Genomic DNA, 6,327 nt, shown 5'->3' on the forward strand with positions numbered 1-6,327 from the left:
AGCAAATATCCCAGAAGTACTGGGTCCAAACTGGTTTCCAGGACTATTTTCCTGGATCCAGTCTCTTAGGAAATATATGCTCATGGATCCCATCAGGAATAAGGTCTGTATTATAGGGATTAGTTAACTAGGTGGTGTTGTTTTATGCTTGCTAGGATTTATATTCCTTCTTGTCAGAAATCTACTTGCTCTTTGTCTCATATGTTTAAGCCCCAAACCCCAACCCATATGAACATAAAGGACCAGAACAAAAACCTTGGCCTCATCTAAGGAATCATGAGTATTTGCAATCAAATAAGAAACAGTTTCATTCCTCAAGCCCATATCAGGCCTATGCCTCTTCTGCAGGAAGTAGCCAGAGTAGTCATTGCCCCTCTTCCCTTAAGACTGAGTAATGATCAAAAGGCAGGGGGTGGGGTAGTGTGATGAACTGGGCGATTGAGATTGACATGTATACACTGATGTGTATAAAATTGATGACTAATAAGAACCTGCTGTATAAACAAATAAATAAAATTTTTTAAAAAAAGATGGGGTATTGAAACTATTCCTTATAGGGTTAAAAAACCCATCCTGAAACCGTGCCCCATAGGGTTAACAGAAATTGGTGACTAACAGAAATTCTTGAACTTGTCTGACAGAACAGGAGATAATGGAGCAGCTAGTTGAAAACACCTTGGCTTGTAACACAACAAAAGTGGCTGAAAATAGATGAAACCAATGTGGCCAAACCAAGCATGCACAGAATAGACTTGGTTGTCTGATAAATGACCTTCAACTTTACAGCCCCAAATTCCCCCAAACGTTTCATACCAACTCCTCCTGAATTTGCACGTGTCCCTGAAAGCATGTAGCTCCATTGTGCCTGCACAGAACGATGATTATTTCACCTTTTCCTGCCTCCAATCACCTTCCCTATACCACTGACCACACTACACTCTTCACCCATAAATGGCCCAAGTTCCCCATCTCCTGAAATGTGTATTTGGTATTTGTTCTCCAATCTCCTCACTTGGCTGCCTTGTACAAATAAAAATAAACCCTTTCTCTGCTGCAAACCTCTACATCTCAGTATTTGGCTTGCTGCACATTGGGCAAACGGACCTGGTTTGGTAACATGTTTTTCTTCACATAAAATTTGTTTCTATAAATGCAAAATAAAAGAGACTTTATTTTCTCTGAATGAGAATGAATGTTAACTTTTACAACTGAGAGAAATTTAGAAACATACTAGACTTTGGCTAACAACACATGCCCCTCCCCCCCTTTGCAAAACAAAGGAACACCACCAAAAGCACTTATGCATAGCAGCAGCTATCATTCTCAAACTCAGCATCTGGGAACCCATCTTCCCTGTCTTACTGCTCATCACATGCTTGTAGGAAGAAATCTTTAGAGTGAAACCTGTGAGGTTCAGTGTGCTTACTAGGGATAAGTGAGAGATGTTTTCATAAAGGGTTGGTAACAGGAGGAGAAACGAAAATCTCCAGCAGCCCTGAAGCAGGTGGACAAGTGTGGTGATAGCCTCTGGTTCCCTTAACAAATGTCTTTCCTTTCCTGTTTTTGTCTGTTTGTCTGCTATCTGTCTCTCTAAATTTTTTAATATTTCAACCTCAGAAAGCCTAATTATTTTTTAAAATGCTTATTTATTTATTTTTGTCTGTGTCAGGTCTTTGTTGCTGTGCATAGGCTTTCTCTAGTTGGCGAGCAGGGGCTACTCTTTGTTGCGGTGCACAGGCTTCTCATTGTGGTGGCTTCTCTTGTTGCCAAGCACCGGCTCTAGGCACGCAGGCTTCAGTAGTTGTGGCTCATAGGCTCTAGAGCACAGGCTCAATAGTCGTGGCGCATGGGCTTAGTTGCTCCATGGTATGTGGGATCTACTCATTGTGGTGGCTTCTCTTGTTGCAGAGCATGGGCTCTAGGCACGCGGGCTCAGTAGTTGTGGCTTGAGGGCTCTAGAGTGCAGGCTCAGTAGTTGTGGCACAGAGGCTTAGTTGCTCCACGGCACGTGGGATCTTCCCAGACCAGGAATTAAACCCATGTCCCCTGCATTGACAGGCGGATTCTCGACCACTGTGCCATCAAGGGAAGTCCCGCCTAATTATTTCTTAATCTATGAATCTATAATCTTCATAGATTTCCTGAAATACATTCCTTAAGAGAATGTGAAACCTATCTGGAGGAAAAAAAAAAGAAATCTACTAACCCAATTGTTTGCTGTGAGAACAGTGGCTGCAGGTGTGGAAAGGGGGGGATTCTGAACCCTGGGTAAATGTTTTGAAATGTCATGATCTCATCTTTTTGCTGGAAGGTGATTAATCACTTCATCTGTAATTGCAGTAATAGTGTCTGCAAAGGGATTTGAGGTCATTTCTGGAAAACATTTGTGAGCTATGCAACCACTGAAAGCTACTAAAAGTGATTAATAAAGATATCTTAACAGGAGAGCAGAACAGATAGGGAAGAAATTATTTTTGAAATAAAAATCCTAATGGAAAAGGAGCAGAAGACACTGAAATCTAAAAGTTGAGAGAAGAAAGAAAAAAACTGAGCATATCCTATCCATCTTTCTTAGTCAATTCAGCGTTTGAATCCAAAATATGACTTCTTTCCATTCCTGAGAACCCTTGAAGGTATTGAAACTGATTGGGTGAGACAGGAATAAGCAGTGTTGGAAAAAATAGCAAACAATGTTACAAATGAACAGGAACTTCCGGTTTTCATGTTTGTTCAGTGCTTCAACATATATTCGTTGCGTGCCTTGTCAGGCACATTCCTAGATATATATGAGTGCACAGAACATAATAAGTAAAAAAAATGCATCCTCATGGAAATTGCATTCTGGTTAAGGGAAACACACAACAAGCAATGTGCTAAGTTGTTAAATTACATAGTATCTTAGATGGTAATAATAGGTCTTAGGGAAAGAGAAAAGAAGAGCCACATAGAGGTGAAGAAAAGTATAGGGAGTAGGGAAGCATTGCAATTGTAAATTGGGTCTCCATAGTAGGAGTCAGGTGTAGATGAAATTTGAAGAAATAATTAAGGTGGTTAGTGATAAAGTCTTTATTCCTTCCCAAACGTTATATATTTATTTTCTTGACTTATTTCACTAGAGAGAAACACCAATGTAACAATGAATAAAAGTGCATAGAGCAGTTCACAATGTGCGGGGAAGTATTTTATAAGGGACAAAGAGGCATGACATTTGCAATAGCACTTTTGTAGAAGCATTATATAAGATAAAAGAAGACCCCTTCTGTATTAGTTTGATTTCCCTCTCCTCTCCATCTCTCTCTCCTCACACACACAGCAATTAAAAAAACAAAACCAAAATAAAACAAAAAACACACTGGAAAAAGTATTTTGAGCTGAATAGAAAAAAACACTCAACAGAAGAAAATTTGTGAGAGGTTTCTTTTTTGTTGCATTCATTCATTATTTTTTTACGTTTATATTAGGTTCAGGTGTATAACATTGATTCATTATTTTTGTGCATTATGAAATGATCACCTCAGTAAGACCAGTTACTATGTTTGAGCACTGGTTACAATATTATTGACTATATTTCCTATGTGCAAATTACATCCTCATGACATTCATTTTATATCTGGAATTTTCTACCTTGTAAACTGCTTCATCTATTTTGTCCAACCATTCATCCCCCTTCCCTCTGGTAACCATGAGTTTGTTCTCTGTATCTATGAGTCTGTTTCTGTTTTGTTTGTTCATTTTTTTTTTGTTTTTTAGATCCAACATAGAGGTAAAATCATATAGTATTTCTTTCTCTGACTTATTTCATTTAACATAACACCCTCCAGGTCCATCCATGTTGTTGCAAATGGCACGATTTCTTATTTTTTATGGCTGAGTGATATTGCATTTTGTGTGTTATACATAGCTACACACACACATACATACCACATCTTTATCCATTCATCTATTGATAAACTTAGGTCCTGTCAATATCTTGGCTATTGTAAACAATGCTGCAATGAACATAGGGGTGCATATGTCTTTTCAAATTAGTGTTTTTGTTTTCTTCAAATAAGCTGAAGTGTAATTGTTCAACCATTGATAGTTCTATTTTCAGTTTTTTGAGGAACCTCCATACTGTTTTCCACAGTGGCTGGGCCAATTTACATCCCCATCAACAGTGTTTGAGGGTTCCCTTTTCTCCACATTCTGGTCAACACTTGTTTCTTTTTAAAAAATTTATTTTACTTATTTATTTTTGGCTGCGTTGGGTCTTTATTGCTGCATGCAGGCTTTCTCTAGTTGTGGTGAGTGGGGACTACTCTTTGTTGCCGTGTGTGGGCTTCTCATTGCAGTGGCTTCTCTTGTTGTGGAGCGTGGGTTCTAGGCACATGGGCTTCAGTAGTTGTGGCTCACAGGCTCTAGAGCACAGGCTCAGTAGTTGAGGCGCATGGGCTTAGTTGCTCCATGGCATGTGGGATCTTCCCAGACCAGGGCTTGAACCCATGTCCCCTGCATTGGCAGGCAGATTCTTAACCACTGCACCACTAGGAAGTCCTGTTGTTTCTTTTTTTTTTTCTGGTACACGGGCCTCTCACTGCTGTGGCCTATCCCGTTGCGGAGCACAGGGTCCGGAGCGCAGGCCCAGTGGCCATGTCTCACGGGCCCAGCCACTCCGCGGCATGTGGGATCCTCCCGGACCAGGGCACAAACCCGTGTCCCCTGCATCGGCAGGCGGACTCCCAACCACTGCGCCACCAGGGAAGCCCTGTTGTTTCTTTTTGATAAGCCATTCTGACATGCGTGAGGTGGTATCTCATTGTGGTTTTGATTTGCATTTCTGTCATGATTAATGAAGTTGAGCATATTTTCATGTGCCTGTTGGCCATCTGTATGTCTTCTTCGGAAAAATGTCTATTCTGCTTCTTAGCCCGTTTAAAAATTTTTTTTATTTTAAATATAGTGTTGTATGAGTTCTATATATATTTTGGATTATCAACCCCTTATTGGATATATCATTTGAAAATATCTTCCCCCATTCAGTAGGCTGCCTTTTCATTTTGTTGGTGGTTTCCTTTGCTGTGCAAAAGCTATTTAGTTTAATGTGATCCCACTTATTTATTTTTGCTTCTGTTGCCATTGCCTGAGGAGACACATCCAAAAAAATATTACTAAGACTGATGTCAAAGAGGTTACTGCCTATGTTTTCTTCTAAAGAGTTTTATGGTTTGGGGGTCTTAAATTTAAGTCTTTGGGGCTTCCCTGGTGGTGCAGTGGTTGAGAGTCTGCCTGTCGATGCAGGGGACACGGGTTCGTGCCCTGGTCTGGGAGGATCCCGCATGCCGCGGAGCGGCTGGGCCCGTGAGCCATGGTCACTGAGCGTGCACATACGGAGCCTGTGCTCCACAACGGGAGAGGTCACAACAGTGAGAGGCCTGCATACCGCAAAAAAAAAAAGAAAAAAAAAATTTAAGTCCTTAATCCATTTTGAGTTTATTTTTATATGTGGTGTAAGTGGTCTAGTTTTATTCTTTTTTTTTAATAAATTTATTTATTTATTTATTTATGGCTGTGTTGGGTCTTCATTCTGCATGTGGGCTTTCTTTAGTTCCGTCAAGTGGGGGCTACTCTTCGTTGCAGTGCACAGGCTTTTCACTGTGGTGACTTCTCTTGTTGCAGAGCACAGGCTCTAGGCACACAGGCTTCAGTAGTTATGGCATGTGGGCTCAGTAGTTGTGGCTCACAGGCTCTAGAGCGCAGACTCTGTAGTTGTGGTGCACGGGCTTAGTTGCTCCGTGGCATGTGGGATCTTCCTGGACCAGGGCTCAGACCTGTGTCCCCTGCATTGGCAGGCAGATTCTTAACAACTGTACCATCAGGGAAGCCCCCTAGTTTTATTCTTTCACGTGTAGCTACCTAGTTTTACCACCACCATTTATTGAGGCAACTGTCCTTTCCCAATTGTACACTCTTGCCTCCTTTGTCATAGATAAATTGACCATATGACTGTGGGTTTACTTCTGGACTTTTTACTCTGTTCCATTGATCTATGTGTCTGATTTTGTGACAAGACCATACTGTTTTGGTTATGATAGCTTTGTAGTATGGTTTCAAGTCTGGGTGCATGATACCTCCAGCTTTGCTCTTCTGTCTCAAGACTGCTTTGGGTATTTGGGGTCTTTTGTAGTTCCATACAAATTTTAGAAATATTTGTTCTAGTTCTGGTGAAAAATGTCATTGGTATTTTGATAAGGATTGCACTGAGTCTGTAGATTGCTTTGAGTAGTATGTATATTTCCATGATATTGATTATTCCAATCCATGAGCATGGTATATCTTCCCATTTGTTTG

At 40.7% G+C, this 6,327-nt stretch overlaps 2 protein-coding genes across 2 annotated transcripts in view; both read left to right on the top strand.

The window, feature by feature from the left end:
* Positions 1–6,327, top strand: part of LOC109548920 (uncharacterized) — a 56,675-nt gene that overhangs the window by 13,147 nt on the left and 37,201 nt on the right. The gene's annotated exons all lie outside the window — the stretch shown is intronic.
* The window catches only part of LOC109548891 (mitochondrial import inner membrane translocase subunit Tim8 A-like), a 34,438-nt gene that overhangs the window by 11,945 nt on the left and 16,166 nt on the right, over positions 1–6,327 (top strand). The window lies entirely within an intron of this gene.

Source organism: Tursiops truncatus, chromosome 19 (genome assembly GCF_011762595.2).
Source record: "Tursiops truncatus isolate mTurTru1 chromosome 19, mTurTru1.mat.Y, whole genome shotgun sequence".
Taxonomy (NCBI): Eukaryota; Metazoa; Chordata; class Mammalia; order Artiodactyla; family Delphinidae; genus Tursiops; species Tursiops truncatus.